At 36.9% G+C, this 18,531-nt stretch overlaps 1 protein-coding gene across 5 annotated transcripts in view; it reads left to right on the top strand.

The window, feature by feature from the left end:
* The window catches only part of Prelid2 (PRELI domain containing 2), a 396,128-nt gene that overhangs the window by 215,013 nt on the left and 162,584 nt on the right, over nucleotides 1–18,531 (top strand). For 3 of the 5 annotated variants that reach the window (XR_010041653.1, XR_010041651.1, XR_010041655.1), the window contains one exon: nucleotides 1–18,531. This exon is cut by the window's left edge and continues 19,001 nt beyond it. The exons of the other annotated variants lie outside the window; for them this stretch is intronic. The gene's annotated coding sequence lies outside the window, so the exon portion shown is untranslated. 5 annotated transcript variants of the gene reach the window in all.

The following is an 18,531-nucleotide window of genomic DNA, read 5'->3' as shown; positions in this document are numbered from 1 at the left end:
TTGGTAGTTATTTCTGATGGATTTCATGTACTTATATTTCTGGTTGTTTCTGCACATCTGTTTATTCTCTATCAAACTGTTTGGGAAGTTATTTCTTTGCATATGTTCATGCCACAGTACAGTTTGCCGTATCTCTAACTATTGTCCTACTTTGAACTACCAGAAGTTTATCGAGGCTCTAATGTTTCAGCTGAGTGTACGGAGCCACCTACTCAGGCCTGGTCCAATCAGCACAGCCTAATGTAGGGGTGGTGCAGGTTAACCTGGACTGCAGGCTCTCTTGTCAGCTGGAGCCTCTGAGGGGGACACATTTCACAGAGAAACAAGTAGTGAGCAGGTATTCACACAGGTAATCATATATTTATGAATCAGGAATATGACATGATTTCAACTTTTCTCAGGGGTCAATGCAGCATGCTAAGTAACCATAAGAGGATATTATCTTTGGATGTTTGTTTCTTTCTTCTTGGAACAAATGGGATTCACTGGGCTATGAAAAGAAAGAAGTTCATGAAAATATTTATAGAATTCAAGCTAAACCTTCTGGTGAAGGAAGAGAGGCTTGAGTTGTTTTCAACTAATGGGATCAGCTGATGTTACTTAAATACACAAGATAGTAGTTTGAGCATTTCATCAAAACAGCAGTAAGACTTGAATGGTTCTCACTGTCATTTGGGATATAGAATTATCTCCATGTCACATGCCTCTTCTGCAGTGATACAGAACTTCAAAACAATATCAAATCAACAATAGTTACCATCATGCCTCTTGTTGTCTTCAAAATCGGTAGATACCTTCAGACATAGTAAAAATCAAACAGAACAGAACAGAACCAATAAGAACAAAACAATGAATGCAATAAAGGACTTCAAAATAAGACAGTAGTAAATCCAAAATGGCTACCGTAATATATCTTGTATCTTTGAAATAGCTTACATGCTATTGGATATAACAAAATCAAACAAAACAAAACAGAATAAAACCCAACCCAACAAAACAATGAAAATGATACAGGACTTCCAAACAAGATAATAGGAAATTAATAATGGCTGCCACCTTTGGAAGGAGATCCCCTATAGATGCCATACTGCATACCATTATCTTCTGAATAGAAGATCAGACCACCGACCCGAGACCTGCAAAGTCAGTAAAACATCAAACACCACATACATCAAATTTCATTTCACCTTAATAGCTATCACTGAAACCTGTGTTTCTCAGGATTACAGAGTAGGTGGGCTGGAATGGTTGGCCCTTCTTGTTTTCCAGCCAGCATGCTGGAAGGGGCTGGAGTCTGCCTGTTCCCTGGCAGCAGCAGCCCGCATCTGGTCCTGGTTCACAGAGAGGGCTTGCTTCCTGGAGACTTCTTGTTCTCTTTCCCTGCAGTCTGCAAATGGGGCTGACTCATGGAAAAGGCTGAGGTCTGGCTGTCCCCTCTGGCAGCAGCGGCCCATGTGTGGTGCTGGTTTGCATGATCATTTTATTTCTTTGGTAAGGTTTCCCATAATCTGCATTTTGCTGATTTTATTCATGTGGTATCATTAGAAGTATTTTTATATTATCTATATTTTCCACTAATTGATAACCAGATTTAAAGTTTCAATGAGTAAGAATTTTGATTTTTATTCTAACAATTCATAAATGGTGACATTTATTTTTATCAGAAGTCACATAATACCCGGCTGTGCATTTTTGTAATGACTTTAACCACTGATTGTTACCTAGAGACATTACTATTCAATTAGGGATAGAAAAGATGGTGATGTTCTAATTTTATCAATTCTTTTTCACTATTTAGAGTATTTCTATAATAAATAGCACTGCTCAGAAAAAAGCATGTCAAATGCTTGATTCTTTCTATTTTTTTTAGCATCCTCCAAAAATGACCCATAATTATTTGGTTGTTTGTGTCTTTAACAGCTTTATCACCAGGTGCTTAAATGTGTGTGTTGTCTTTCATTCTATTGCAGTTACTACTTTTAGTCATGCTTCCTTGTGATTCTGTCACTCACTGTGTGAATGTGGCAAGTTGATTCATACATAAGAGTTCAACAAACACTTTCTGTAAAAGATCAAATAATTTTTTCACATTTTAAAATAATCCTTTAGAAATGTAGTGGATGGACCTTAAGACTATAATGTTAACTGAAATTAGCTACACATAGAAAATAAATATCACATGGCTTCTCTTATATGAAAAACCCAAAATATAAATGCATTCATACATATACAGAGTCTGCCAAAAAATGTACACACTCTTCAGCAGTTTGCTAGACTAATAAATATTTGGAACCCAATGGCCTCCACTTTAAGCACCTTTTGCAATTTTAGAAGCCAAAGATAACTAGTAACCGTATGTCTCAATAAATTTAGTATTAAAATATTTCTACAGGTTTCTCTTTTCCTTTTGTGTACATCTTTAACTCTCTCTCTCCCTCTCCTTCTCCATATTTATATATATATAGGTTGGGGAATAAGACCAGATTGTGGTAGGTAAAAAAAAGGATTTTGTTTATCTTTTAGTAGCTTCTTTAACAACAGAGAACTCTACCAAAGGTACTTTTGACACTTGAGTATTTATAAGTGGAAAGTCAATGACCACTGTGGCAATCAGTAGCAAATACTCTTTAGAGTGCGTGAAGGGAGGTGATGTCTTGGGAAATGAGATGATAGAAATATAATTCTCTTAGAACTTGGGACACCTGGAGAATGGGGTGCATTTTCTTTCCTATACTCTGTGCTCCTAGAGGAAAGTGTAGGCTCTTCATCATATACTATGCTGCTAATTTTGTTTGCTTATCATATACTTAACATATATTATCACATGTATCATATATCATATGTGTTTGCTTATCATATACTATCATATACTGTATTTCTATGAGCTTTTAATCATATACTGCACTGTACTGTTTTGTTTACTTATTTATTATATATAGCAAATTTTAAGAACTTGAGAAAACAATAGTTGCTTCTTAGATCCAGCCCATGGTATGAACCATACAACTCACAACCATGGTAATCTTGGAGAACAGTACAAATCCTTGAAGAAAAGTTGAAAGTCAGGAGGTCTGAGTCAAGGTATAAGTCTGCTTAGGCAGAGTTGGAACAATGAAAAACTGATTATCAGTGGTGAAGCCTGTAAGAGAACAGAGTGGGCTATTGGTTTCTGTGATTTGTTTTAATTCAGTCAATATTTCCTGAGCACCTACCACATGCAAAGCAGTGTGTTAACAACCAAAAATGCAAACTAAACACAGAATCAATCTTGTCTTTATGAACTTTCAGGATGATGAGCAAAATGCAGCTTAATCAACTACATATTCAAATAAATGGAGACAGAACTATACTTAGTGTTGTGTTAGGTGTGTGTCTGACAGTATCGTGGGTCAGGGAAGCCTTCTCTGAGAAAGCGATGGTGTTATGGTTTGGGTCTGGATGTCCTCCCAAAGCTTCATGCAGTTATGGAGGTGGGCTTCAAGAGTTTGTGAATGATTTATGGTCTAATGCTGGGATTATGGGTGTGGGTGTTACACCTAGGTGAGTGTGGCCTATATACAATATAAGAGACAGAAAGAGCTTTCTCTCCATGCTCCTCCTCTTGTGGTCTTGTTGCTTGTTTTGTTTTCTGCTGCCATGAACTCTGGTTCACTGTCATGTTCCACTCTCCCTTGGAGCCAGATGATTATGGACTAAAACCTCCACAAACTGAGCTAAATAAACTCTCCCTTTTAACTTTGGGTGTCAGATATTTTGTCCCAGAAATAAGAGAAAAGTAGCAAAAACAGGTGGTGTAGCTGAGATCTGAAGAATGAATTATTTTGGTAAAGAGGTAGGGAAGAGAATTCTGAAGAGAAAATAGCTTGAGAAGAGCAGGTTAGGAACAGTCAGTATGCCTAGAGAGGAGCAGAGGAACTTGCTGCAGAGATAGGCAGGGATAGCTGATACATAGTCTTGGGCTGTGTTCAGGGTTATAATCTTTATCCCCATAACTGTGAATGCTATGATGATGGTTAAATTCCAAACAGATAAACTGTGCTGTGATGAGAAGCAGGCCAGGGATAGGACAACAGGAGCCAGTATTTCTGTTTGGAGGTTACTGTATTTGGATCTATGCCTCACAACAATGACTAACCCTTATGATGTCCACTTCACGAGAGTTTTGTAGTCTATCTGGGCTGGCAGCATCAAGATAAAGGCACCTTGTTGACCTACACACAAGGATATAGATCTATAATACAGTAGAATATACCATAAGTGTACAATTAAGAGTGCTTGTTTTGGATACAAATGTGGTTGCCTTTTAATGACATCCTGATTGTAGTGGTCATCGCTCATTTATAACCAATATCCAAGCTGTCTAGTGTTCTCCCATTCAATATGGTTTCCTAGCAAATAATCTTCAACTACTAGTTTTAGTGTCATTCTACCTCTCGGTGACACAATTAGTTTAAAGGTAACTCTGTAACTTTTCCAAGTAATTGGTCTGGAAATGAATGCCTGATATATTTCTGGCCAATGAGGAATGAAGGGAAGCTGGGGAGCATGAAGAGGTGCTTCTGAGGAAAATTTCTCTTTCATAAGAGTAATCCACAGGAGGTGATTGTAGATTTGAAAACAGCAACTGCCAGAATCTTTGGATGGTAAGAGGCAGGGAGAACTTTGGACCTGACCCGAACAGCACTATTAAGCTATTAGTCAACAAAATCAATCATTTTCAGGGCTCACTGTGCTTCTGACTTCCTGTTACAGGAAATAATAACATTCTTGATTTGAACTTACATTTTTCTGTTCACAGATAACCAGTGATCCAGCTGTGTGTACTGATTGCTGTCTGAGCTACTTTATCTACAATATGGGGTGATAGTTATATGTGTTGCATTGAAATGTAAATGCGAGGAGTATACTATGTAGTGCATTTTATGTGTTCATTTCCTAACAGTTTTTCAATAAATGGTTACTATGGAGGTTAATATTAATCATTTCTCACATGAGTCAGTGAGGATGGGCTCTGATTAAATATGGCCTCATGTCTGATTTGAATACTTGTCAACTATTTGGAAACACAAAAATAAATAGCTATACTTTTTCATCTGCCTAAATTTATCTTGTTGCTGAGGTTTTGTTGGAACATACAAATAGGCTTGAGATTGTCTGGATATCATTTTTTAAAGCCACTTTGATGATCTATTTCAATGCAACCAATTAAATTTGTTGTGGAGATGATTTAATTTGATCATTAGCTTGTCAGAAGGCACCAGCTGGATAATTACAAGAGCCAGACTTTCTCCTTTGGCTGTGGTCTCTGTCTTTTGTTGAAGAATTTAACACATAAGACAAGCACTGTGTAAGGATCATTTTGGCAGTACTTACTCTGTCACAAAGGACCACTGAATCAATTCTGATATTTCTTGAATGTGCAGATCAATAGCTCAGTTCTTCTTTTCCAAAATCCTAATATGACTTTTGGACCACTGTCAACAATTCACAAACTAAGTTTCCACTCTTCAAATGAATTATATTACTCAAAGCCAAAACCAGCTTTTGAGCATCATGTCTATTTAATACTTTTTTGTTTGTTTGTTTTTGGTCTTTACATGCATTCACTCGGTCATTTCTAGACATGCACTTTCTTTTAACATTCTCCTAAAGCCAAATCCACTCCATGGCACTGGCTAGATACTAAACCCATGTATAATTAGCATACTTGGCATCAGTAGGGATAAAGCTAACATATGAGTACCAGTTGTGGTGCTAGGGATTTTATGTGATATTGTTATCTTCACAAAACAGATGCAGTCCCAGAAGCAGAGACACGGAATAATTTGCTGAAGTCTCTAGTTGGTAAGTAGCAGAGATGGAGTTTGAACCCAGTCTTATCTCACTTCCAAGCCCCTTTGCTGAAGAAAGTGTGACATAGTAAGACGCAGATTCTACATGGCCAGAGCTTGACTATATTTGTGCCCAACAGCTGGCTCTCCATTTACCAATGGCATAGTACTAGGCAAGTTATGTTGTTACAATCACCTAATACACATGATAAATGTATTTTTAAATTAAGTGTGTTTATTGGTACATTGTGCGTGCGTGTGTGTGTGTGTGTGTGTATATATATATATATATATATATATATATATATATATCACACTCCTTATAGGGAGTTTGTACCTGTGCATGCTATACCTTGATTCTTCTTTTTTCCAATTCCCTCCTCCTCCCTTTAATAGCTCTTCCCCTCCTTATTAACAAAGTTTGTTTCAATTTTTCCTTATTTTTTCAGTTTTTCCTTTTTCCTTCATTTATCTCTTTCCCCTTCCCAGTTCCCTTCCCATCTGAACATTTTCTTCCTATTTCACAGTATCTATTATACATATTGATCCTTGTTTACACTTTTAGGTGTCTTACACCAGCGAAATGATGTGATATATACATATGTGACTAATTTATTTTACTTAAGAATATGAACTTGAGGTGCAAACATTTAGCTATAAATGTCTTAAGCTTTTTCTTCTTAATGGTAGAATACTACAGTGTATAAAAACTCCAGATTTTATTTATCCATTCATCAGGTGATGGGTGTTTGGGCTATTTCCAAGACTTAACTGTTATAAACTGTGCTGCTATAAACATGTGTGCAAGTATATCTCTCTAATAGGGTGTTTTTTCATTCTTTTGGGGAGATACTGACAAGAAGAATATCTTGGTCAAATGGTACTTGCAATTTTCATTTTCAACAGTGGAGAAGGGTACCTTTTTTTGCACATTGCCGCCAGCATTTGTTATCAGTTTCTTGATGGTTGGCATTCTTTCTGGAATGACATGGAATCTCAGCATTGTTTTAACCTGCATTACTCAAAAGCCAGACACTGAACATTTTTTCCATATATTTATTTGCCATTTGTACTTCCTCACCTGAGAAGTGACTATTCATGGCAGATGCCCATTTTTTGAGTGGGTTTTTAAACTTGGGGGAGGGGGTATGATTTATTGAGTTCTTCAAATAGTCTAGATTTTAGTCCATTGTCTGGGGTACAACTGGGAAAAAAATTTCCCATCCTGCAGGTAGTCTCTTCACTCTGCTGGTGATTTCTTTTGATATATACGAGCTTTTTAATAAGATGAGATCCCAGTTGTTAATTCTTTGTAATATTTCCTGTGCTATTGGAGTTTTATTCACGAAGTCTTTGCCTACACCAATGTTTTCAAGAGTTCTACTTATTCTCTTTCCTAGCAGACTTAGTGTTTCTGTTTAAATATTTAGATTTTTGATCCATTCTGATTTTAGTTTACTGTATGATGAGAGACACGAGTCTAGTTTTGGTCTTTGGCATGTAGAAAGTCAGTCATTCTAGCACCATTCTATTAAACGGGCTATAATTCTTTTAGGAAACATGTTTGGCCTCTTTGTCAAATACCAGGTGACTGAAAACCATATCAAAAATAAAATAAAAAGGAAAGAAAAGGCTCAAATTCATGCTACAAAGAATGAAAAGGGTGAAATCACTATAGATTCTGTAGATATTCAGAAGGAAGGTCAACTAGGAAGGAACAACCTGCTTCAAAGATCTTTACTCTCATAAGCTGGAAAACACAGAAGAAATGGACAGATTCATAGAGGCATATGCATTACCAAAGTTGAATCAAGAAGATAAAAAAATTCTGAAAACCCCAAAATGGTTAATGAAATTTAAAATATAATTAAAATCTTGTTAACAAATAAAAGCTCCAGTCCTGAGGGGTTCACTGCTGAATTCTACAAGAAATTTATAGGAGATTTAATGCCAATACTCCTCAAACTCTTCAGTGAAATTGAGAGACAGGCAATATTCCCTAACTTTCCTGGAGGCAAGTATGTCCATTATCACCATTTCTATTTAATATGGTTCTGGAAATACAAGCTAGAGCAATTAGACAAGAGAGAGAAAATAAAAGAAAAAAGGATAGGAAAGGAAGAAGTTAAATTATGTCTATTTGCAGATGGCATGATACACTACATGCAAGGCTCAAAAAACACCACCAAAAGGCTCCCCGATTTAACAACCAAATTTAGTAGCATAACTGGATACAAAGGCAACAGTTAAAACTCAATAGCACTCCTGTACAAAAACAACAAACTCACTGATAAGAGAGAGAAAGAGACAGACAGAGAGAGAGAGAGAGAGAGAGAGAGAGAGAGATATTAGAGAACACATTTCACAATAGTATTAAAAGCATGAAATATTTAAGAATCAATCTAACAAAGGAAGCAAAAGGTCTATGTATTACAAATTACAATACTCTGAAAAGGGAGATCAAAGAGGATATCAGAAAATGGGAAAATATCCATCTCTTGCTTATAGATATAAAGAACAAGCATAGTAAAAATGGTCGTATTCCTAAAATTGTTATACAGATTTAATGCAATCCTGGTCAAAATATTCTTAGTATACCTCCTAGAACTAGAGAAAACATTCCTAAAATTCATTTGGAACTAGAGAAAATTTAGAATAGTAAAAACAATTTTGTACAGCAAATGCAAAGCAAGAATCATCACAATCTCTTTTCTGGAACTATGTACAAAGCTACTGTGGGTAAAATCAGCAGGATACTGGCAAAAACAAAACAAAATAAAACAACAACAAAACACCCTCCCCCACACACAACAGCAACAACAACAAAGAAACCAAACCTGAAAATCAGTGGATTACATTAGAAGAAGTGGACAAAGCTACAGACACACTCAGCCACCTTATCTTTGACAAAGGGCCAAATGTTCACTGGAAAAAACATTGCCTCTTTAATAAATGGTGTTGGAAAAACTGGATCTCTACATGCCAAAGACCAAAACTAGAGCCATGTTTATCACCATGCACTAAACTAAAGCCAAAATGGATCAAAGATCTAAATATTGAGAAAGAAACACTAAATCTGCTGGAAGACACAGTAGGTAGAAATTTTGAAGAAACAGGGGTAAGCAGATAGTTCATGAATAAAATGCAAACTGCATGGAAAATACTTCCCAGAATCAACAACTGGGATCTCATCTTATTAAAAAGTTTTTGCATGTCAAAAGAAATTTCCAACAGAGTGAAAAGAAAACTTACGAATTGGGAAAATGTCTTATCCAACTGTTCCTCAGACAAAGGGCTTCCATTTAAAACTTAATTTTTTTTTTAAATCAAGCCCTTAAAATTCAAGGACCCAATCTAAAAATGGGAATCTGAGATAAATACACCTTCTTCAGATGAAAAAATATAAATGGCAAATAAATATAGGAAAAAATGTTCAGCATCACTGATCGTTTGAGAGATTGAAAATCACAACAACAGTGAGCTTTCATCTCACTCTAGAAAGAATGGCTATCATCAAGAAATCAGCAAACAACAAATGCTTGCGAGGCTGTGGGGAAAAAGGAACCCTTCTCCACTGTTGGTGGGAGTGTAGAGTGGTACAACCACTGTGAATTAGTATGGAGATTCCTCAAAAAATAGAATTGGAGGTTCCATTTGATCCAGCTATTCCTTTTTCTGGGTATTTTCCCAGAAGAATTAAAAACTTCATACCACAAAACACATGTGTGCACCCATTTTTCTAGCAGCACAACTTGTAATAAATATTGGAACAACTCTAGTACCAATCAAATGAGGAATAGATAAGAGAGTTGTGTTATTTTTATGCAATGGAGTACTACTCAGTTTTAAGAAAGGTAAACTTGAGACTTTTATAGATAAATGGGTGTAACATGAGACCGTACTCATAAATGAAATAAGTCAGAGTGACATATGTGTAAGAAGCTGAAATATTAAATAAAACAAAATGTACACTAAATATTGTGAAATGGTAAGCAAGTCTTCAGAGGGAAAGACAATCTGGGATGAAGGAAAGAAGGAAAAAAAGAAAGGAGAAGAAAAAATATGTATACACACAAGGCAGTTAAGATATTTATACTAGTGATTTGTACTAGGTCATTGAAAAAGGAGGTTTTTGCTATATTGTTTGATCAAATTTTTGTGCCTCTATTTTGTAACCTGAGAAACTACTTTAATATGTAACACGTTAACCATTGTTACTCCTATTGCCTCATTTTGAATTTTATTTTATTTTTCTCTTTAGGTAAAAGATCAGATGACTGAGGGTGTTAGGAGTAAATTATACTTCAAAGTTACTGTGAGAAAAATAACATGAACCCAACAAGAAAACAGATTCTAGAATCAATGAAAGAGGTTAGAAGGCGCAGAAACAACTCCAAAAAAAATGTACCATTTAAAAGCAAAACAGAAATATGTGCTTTTTGACATTATATAAATATGCCTTTATTGCACGGGTTCCACTTTGGAGTCAGTGTTATTAGTATTTTAAAGTGGAAGTACGAATACTTTTGAACAAGCTGTTTATTCTTTTTTTTTTTTTTTTTTTTTTTGGACTTTTCCCTTTTTATCGGAATCGGGGATCGAACTCACGACTGCCTACTTGCAAGGCAAACGCTTATGCCGCTGAGCTAAATCCCTAGCCCCCAAGCTGTTTATTCTTGACAATAGAGCTAAACTCTTTTGGGTTGCAATTTGAATGCAGTTTTTTAAATATATAAAACCAGTATGTTTCCTATTACACTCAGCACAGAAAGTGGAATTTGAGAGTTAAAAACTAAAACTCCATGGAAAGTATCAACTTAATGGTTAACATTTACACACATTTCTTAGACTTCTCAGGAATTAACTATGAGTGATTATGGTTTTTCCTTGCATATTGAGGTTTAAAAATCAGATGTAATTTTAAATAAAATCCCCGGAATAATATATATGTATGTTGAAAAATAAACTGAATGCTTGTTTTCAAAAGAGTTTATTATAGTAAAAGACACAATGCCATTAATCCCCCGCGTAATACTATAACTCACTTCAAACATGCCCCATATCCTTGCCATTTTCTGAAGCAGATCTGGAAGCTCTTTGTTTTGGTATTTAGTTGCTCTGCTGTGATTCGCTTCATGTTCTGAGTTGATTCAAAACTTTTACTTTTCCTGAACGTTTTAAAGTTGAGAAAGAGCCAGAAGTTGCAAGGCCCCAGATGCAATGAGTGAGGAGGATGGTGCCAAACTTTAATCTTTGTTCAAGCCTTCTTTAGGTTGAATGGCACCAGGCAGCAGTATACATCATGTTTGTGTGCACCTTGTAAAAGCACAGAAGACTAGAACTGCTTCAGAAAGTGGCAAGAACGTGAGATATGTGTGTTCAAAGTTAGGGGAAATATTTGAGGGGATTTGTCCTTTACTGTCCTTTTTTTTTTTTTTTTTTTTTGGCACTGTGTATCAAACTCATGACCTTCTGCTTGCCAGGCAGGTGCTTATGCCACTGAGCTAAAACCCAAGCTACTACTATAACAAAAATTTTTAGAAATTAAACATTTATCATACATTTGGATCGTGCCTTATGTATTCACTAGAGATTTCTCATCTTTTATCATTAACGAAACTTCTCTTTCATTGTCTATTTTATCCCCTCTATCTTTTGTCACCACTAGAGGAGATTTTAAATATTTTCAGTTTGTCACATGTATTCCATTGTTTAATGACTGCATTATTTCTGAATCTGTGTGCTCTAAGCAAACACAAAAACTGGAATAAATTTCATTAGGAGATAAACTACATATCACAAACACTTCACATAAATTCCTTTCTCTGCTTGTCAAGGAGAGACTTGAGAAATGCTTGTCTCTGCAGCCTGCCCCAAGACCCATAAATTGCTTCACAGGATGGGGAAATATGCAGTAAATGCAGACAAATAATAACCACGATCCAAAGGGACTGAGTGGACTGCCTGGGCACTTCCAACGAGCGAAGGAAAAGTGCTGGTCCTACACTGTGCTCACAGGCTCTGCCACTAGGCAATTGGATGAGTGAGTTGAATAGATATATTATAAGCTTAAATTGATCATTTTTTGTGTATGTACCTGTATTATATTTCCCTGTCTGAAACAGGTTCCTTACTTTTCTGGAAAGAACACTCCAGATCTTCCTAGCATGAACCCAATCTATCTCAGTGTCAGTACCTATTGTTTGAGCTGAGTTGATTTATCTCTCTTGCTGCAGGGATGGAATCTGACCTATACCCAAACAATCAGAAAATTCCATCTTCTTGAGCATAATGATTGGTCCAGAGGTGGGTAGATGATCCAAACAGACCAATTAGGTCTTGGAGTCTGTAGCATAGAGAGACTAGGAAGTATTTCAATTCAGCTTTGAAAGATAAACTTTTATAATGAGAATAAGAGGAAAGGGCAGTATGGGAGAAAGTGAGGAGCATTTCAGGGAGTGCAATAAATTTGAGGTGACCGGGGCATAGTGGTTAGGAGTGATAAGAGAAGTGGCTGGAGAGACAGGCTGGAGCTCAGTTAGACACGCCGTTGTTCAGTGCTCATATTAAGGGCAATATGAGCAAGAACAGAATGATACGGCAACATTCCTATGTTACTAGTGACTATGGTAGCTGAGTGGGGAAAGGACTGGAGTGTGGAGCCCAGGCAAGAAAGCTGACTTGGAGCCCAAGAAAATCATTAAAGAAAGTAGCAGCATATTCACTCTCTAAGGTCACTAAATATGTGGGATCATTGATGCTTTTTTCCCCAATTCCGTATCCAAGACTGATATTGCTAGTTGATCCACCTTTTCCAATTTAACATTGTCAACCCAGTGTTGCAGGTTGTCATTAGCAACTATTCATCCACATGACCACTCAAGTTGAAACCTACCTGCCCTTCTACACCATTCAGTAAGTAGTTAATATGATGGATAGAAATTCTCTTGGAGTGTCTCTTGCTTTAGGTTTTTGTGTTTTTTTGTAGAGCTAAGCTCATAACTGGAAGTAAATGGATGAGGGTTTGCTAAACAGGAAACAAAAATATTTTGAGTGAAACCTAGGGCTCTAGGAGAGACCAACTTTCCTTTCTTTTCTCAAAGCAAACATCAGCCCTGACCCAGCAACCAAAACAAAGTTGATAGACTCCATGGGAGGCAGTGTCTGGCTCAAGCCACTTTTAATGGGATGTGGAGCATGTGCATTTCCTTGAGGTCACAGTTTAAATCTGACCTATGGTTGTAAGACCCATTGTCTGACAGCTCCTTGGCAGCTGCAGTGAAATGAGTTATGGGTCTCAGGACCATTTCTAGTAGCATGAGTCCACTTCAGCAAAGCCGTTCTGCAGTTACTGCTGGAGAGGGAGTGCTAAATTGAAAGGCAAAGGAATAAATGGAGACAGGGCTGCTACATCTGCCTGTCAAGAGGAATTCCCAGAGCCACTAGTAGGCCCATTGAGTTAAAGGCTGCAGTGAGAGCTTTCACCGGGGAAAGGACAGTCTCAGGCAGCGGGATCTGGTCTCTTGCTGGCCAAAGAAATAGAGTAAAAGAAAAATCAGAAGCTCCAATGGCCTGTCTTTTGGATAGCAGAGAGGAGATACCAGATCTAGGCTCTTTAAAGTAGCATCAAATTTGCATGTCAATTAAAGAACAGAAATTCCTTCTTTGGGCAGCACTCAGAGGCCATGTCCTTCCCACAGGATTTGAGATTTTTCTCAAGGTTTCTCTCTTTTGACTTAGAAGTATTTATGAGCTGTGATTGAAAAATATGATGTGTGTTTAAATTTAAACAAATTGATTACAGTAAAAGATACTTTGCTATTAACCCACCTAAGAACATTCCTTTTCACTTCAAACACATTTATCCCCTAATCTTTTTGCCACTTTTTAAAAGTAGTTGTAAAAGTCCTTTCTCATATCTTTTATTCGCTGTCTTGACTGTCTCAGTGTCCTGAATCAATTTAAAAATATTTACCCCTCCTGACCATTTTGACTTATGGGAAGAGCCAGAAGTCACACTGTGTCAGATCCAGTGACTAAAGCAGGCAAGTATATATCATAATGTATGAGCCTGTCTGTTGGACAACATTCTGCAGGGGCATTTACTATTTATTATTTTATTTTTAAAATCACACCTAATAATTGCTTCAGAAAGTGGCAAGAAAGATGATATCTTAATTATTTTTTAATTGCTGAGACATAATACTGGACACTTGTAGCTTTAAGGGTGAAAGGTTTATTTTGGCCCACACTTTGTAGAAGCTTCAGTCATAGTTCATTGGCTCCAAGGTGGGGTGACTGGCAGAGGAGAAAGAGCCAATGGCATGGTGTCTGGGATAGGGAGGGGGAGAGGGAGAGGGAGAGAGAGAGAGAGAGAGAGAGAGAGAGAGAGAGAGAGACAGACAGAGACAGAGACAGAGAGAGAGATCAAAGGAAGAACAGAGAAGAAATAAACCCAGGACATGCCCTCAGTGACTCACTTCCTCTAATCAGACTTCACCTCCCAAATCACATTTAGCTTTAAACTCATCAATGGGTTAACCCACTGATGAGCATAACATGTCTATGTCCAATAAACTCCCAAAGCCCCAGTTGAGTGCATGAGGCTTGGGGGACATCTAAACATAAACCATAACAGATGGGAAATAAGGAAGGTGTTTTGAATATTCACTGTAAATTTTGATCACCCCTTGCACATTAATTCCCATTTTATAAATAAAGTAGCTAAGAGCTTAAAGGAATAACTTGCCCATCATTTGAGATAAATGCATACTTCTCAGATAAAGAACTACAAATGGCAAATAATATATGAAAAACGTTTGATATCTTTGGTCATCTGAGAGATACAAATTAAAACAGCACTGAGATTCCATCTCATTCTAGAAAGAATGACTATCATCAAAAATCAACCAGTAATAAATACTGGTGAGCCTGGGGGGAAAATGCAACCCTTCTGCACTGTTGGCGGTAGTGTAGACTGGTGCAACCACTGTGGAAATCAATGTGGAGATTCTTCAAAAAGCTAGGATTGGAGGTCCCATTTGATCCAGTTGTTTCCCTTCTGAGTAATTTCTTGGAAGAATTTAAAACAGCACAGCACAGCTATATGTACACTGATGCTTATAATAGTAGAATTTATAATAGCTAAATCTTGGAAACAACTCAAATGCCCATCAATAGAGGAATGAATACAAAAGATGTGATATTTTTATTTAAAGGAGTAAAACTCAGCTCTAAAGAAAGATAAACTTGAAGCTTTTATAGGTGAATGAATGCAACTTGAGACTACACTCATAAGTGAAATAACTAGATTCACATGTGTAAACAACATATTGTCTCCCTAGTGTAAAAAATTGAAAGCATAAATAAGATCCAAAATGTACAACAGATACTGTAAAAGTGAAAGAGAAAGAAACTGCTTAAATGGGAAGAATAACTCGAAAGGGGGGAAGGAGAAAAGAAAGAAGGGAAAATATTATATATACACAATATAGATAATAATACTACTGATCTCTATTAGTTTATCAAAAAGAATGATTAGTGCCTTCATTGTTTATTTTTTTCATGCCTGTATCTTGTGATCTGATCAACTATTTTGAAGATAACCATACACAATGTATTAACCATTGTTAATGTCTTATTATTTTGTTTTGAAATTCTGTACCATCATTTTAATTTTTTTTTGTTTAAAAAAAAATTGCCCAGGCTGCACATCCAGAAGTGATGAAACCCAGATTTCTTCAAGTGTCAGACTGATTCCTTAGCCCATGTTGGTTTCATTCTACTGCACATAAATAAAAGTTGCATGTAAATAATGGTTGAGTGGGAATATCTGTCCCCAAGTAGAATAAAATAAAGTGACTTAAAAGTCCTTAAAAGCAGTGGATACTGAGCACTCTGCTAAGCATCTTGTAAGAATATTCCCAGTGAATTCACAGACTACGCCATGCACTGGGTTCTGTTCCCATTTTACATATGAGGGAATTTAGAGTTCAATATTTTATCTAAGTTTCCTGGGCCCAAGTAATACAGCTGATGTTAGGATTTAGGTCTATTTTGCTCTAAAACACACACTCTGACTCAATAAAACTGATGTGGTACGTATTTATAGAGACTTACTGTTAGAGGCACATGAAATTACATTGGGAGGACATAAATGAGTATTTTTAAAAGGTATTTATAGATAACTATGATATTCATCTGTTATTTCATTAAAAAGAACATTTTGTACTTTCATTGTTTGATTGTTTGATCATTTGTTACATGCCTTTATATTGTAGTCTAAACAACTACTTTGAAGACAACAGTATGCAATAATCTCCTGTTATGTTGTCTTGAAAGTCTGTATCATCATTTTTATTCCTTTTTTTGCTTTAAAATATAAATAAATTACCATAGGTAAATAAACTGCTTTTTTCCCACTGGGGTAAAAAAAGCATTTCTTTTTTAAAACTTAATTTATATAAATTAAAAAGTGAGCCAATTTAAATGAATTAATTCAGTAAAACAATTAATAATGTGGTACATTAGGCAAAGAAGGCCCGCGTGGCTCATGGAGGCAGCAGTTCGAGGGTCACTGTGCTTTGCTAGGCTGCTTTCTAGAGGTGACTCAGCCTGCTGCAAGCAGAGAGGATTGTGCAGAGGCTGCAGGTGCTACTGCTAGCGGAGGTGGGCCTGCCTGCTCCGAAGAATATTGCTGCCTTGGGGGCCTTAAAGGAAAAGGATTCTTCCTGTCAGCTCCTGTATGCTGCACCATGTGGGAAGGTGTTTAGTCTGCCTTACTTTTAAATTCTGTCTGAATGCCCACAGCCAATTAAAGTCCCTCTTCCTCCGTGAAGCTCCTTGTGACTCCCTACTGCCCTCTTTTTTGTACCATAAAATTAGATTCTTCACAATGAAATCTAGTAATGTGCTGTTATTTTTTATCTTTATTGTGACCAGAGGTAGGAAGTATATTTCATATCATATACTAACTCTTAAAGACTGACACTGGTGAGGGAACTGCTGGTTCCAAGGAATTCTGAGGTTACGAGGGAGCTCTGCAGGAGAGACACCATGATCAATTTCAGTGATGCCTATCACGGGGCAGGTGAAGTGAGAAGAGGCGTGCATGCCACACATTTATCACTTGTTCTTGATTCTCCAACCAGATCTCGAGAAAATGATCCATATCTCAGACACTGCACTTTCCTTAGCATGTCACATATTTATAGATTTACTGATTCTGTCTCTCATTTCTCCTGAAGATTGAATCTGTAATTCCAAGAGAATCAGAAGTCATTGTATTAAATTTCACTGTGGATTACAGGTATTGAATCTGCACTTCTGGTTTAAAGATGAAATAGCTGCTTACTAAAGAGCAATTGACCTTTTCTTTTTCTCTCCACTTAATCCACCAAGAACTGAACAGAGAATTTAAGGATGAGGGAAAGGAGCCAGGAAAGGAAATGAATCAGAAAAGCAATGCCTTTAGGCCAAAATGAGTTTCCATAATAGCATTTAGGTGATGATTTTTTTCCATATGCTAACCCAGCTGTATTTAATCATTTCCCCTTTTTGTATGTAATCTCTTTGTTTTTCTCTGTGATTCTATTACTTGTTGCCAAAGAGGAGACAGCTAACAGGTAAGAATGGTTGGCTCCCTGGTCCTCTTTGCGAGAGATTTCATCAGCACCACGGTGAAGAGCAGCAGCTGTCAGGATTCATTCACAGTGGGACATTGATCTAGACAAGTGCCTGCATGGGAACTGGAGGTATCAATTCGTAGTGGGGAAAAATGATCCACCAACAGAATGCCATCTACATATGTAGGGAAGGTGCTCCCTGACAAGGCTATGCCATAAGCACAGTGCCACTTCAGGCTCTGCTCATCTCTCTTCTAGCCCTGCTTTACAGGTTCTCTTCACTGTCCTGAAATGTTTATTGCCTTCAGAGCAGAGCACACTTTTTCCTGAGAAAAGTACTTTAGAATATATTTAATATATTCTAAAAGTTCTTTAGAATATATTTTTTCTAACTTTCCTATCCTCTAGCATCAGAGTTTTGTTCTTAGTTTGTTGAACACATTCTATGCAGCATAAGTTGGTATTTTCTAGTACTTCTAATGACACTTATAAGCCTAATGCTCTGCATTTGGTGGTCTATTTATTTTTTAGTGTCATGGAATCATGCTAGTGGTATGCATACCAGGTTGTATGACAGGCCAGGGGAGGAAACTTTGTGTTATAAAGATTTCCTTTGAATGCATGGTGCTGGAGACCATTTTTGTATCTGAGTGCTTCCTGGCAGTGGATCTCAACCAGCATCCTGCAGAAGTCAGCTGTCAAGTGTTGATAAATAAAAATATGTGAGCTGATTTTTGCTGTGACAGAGACTCCCTGTGGGTAAAATTGTGTCTGTTGGAATTTAGAATTAAGTGGCTCATGCAATGCTGTATAAGCTTAAGACTTGCTGCAAATAAAAGACATATCATGCCATTAAGGTGATACCAAAAGAGACTATGTTTACTGAAATGTGAAAATAACTGGGCCTTGTATACATATATAAAAGCAAAGTTAAGTCAGGAAATGCGATTACTTAAATGTCTACTGAAATCCCTGTTCTAAAGAATGTTGTATCATTCTTATTTCCAGAGACCAGATTATACCTGATCAAGGAAGGCCCTCCAGAGCTGTATCATGACCTCAGGAACAAGATCAAA

This window comes from Cavia porcellus, unplaced genomic scaffold, assembly GCF_034190915.1.
Source record: "Cavia porcellus strain 051 isolate PalLab524CR breed Dunkin Hartley unplaced genomic scaffold, mCavPor4.1 scaffold_21, whole genome shotgun sequence".
Taxonomy (NCBI): Eukaryota; Metazoa; Chordata; class Mammalia; order Rodentia; family Caviidae; genus Cavia; species Cavia porcellus.
The sequence above is the reverse complement of the archived record's forward strand: the minus strand, read 5'-3'. Positions and strand labels throughout refer to the sequence as shown.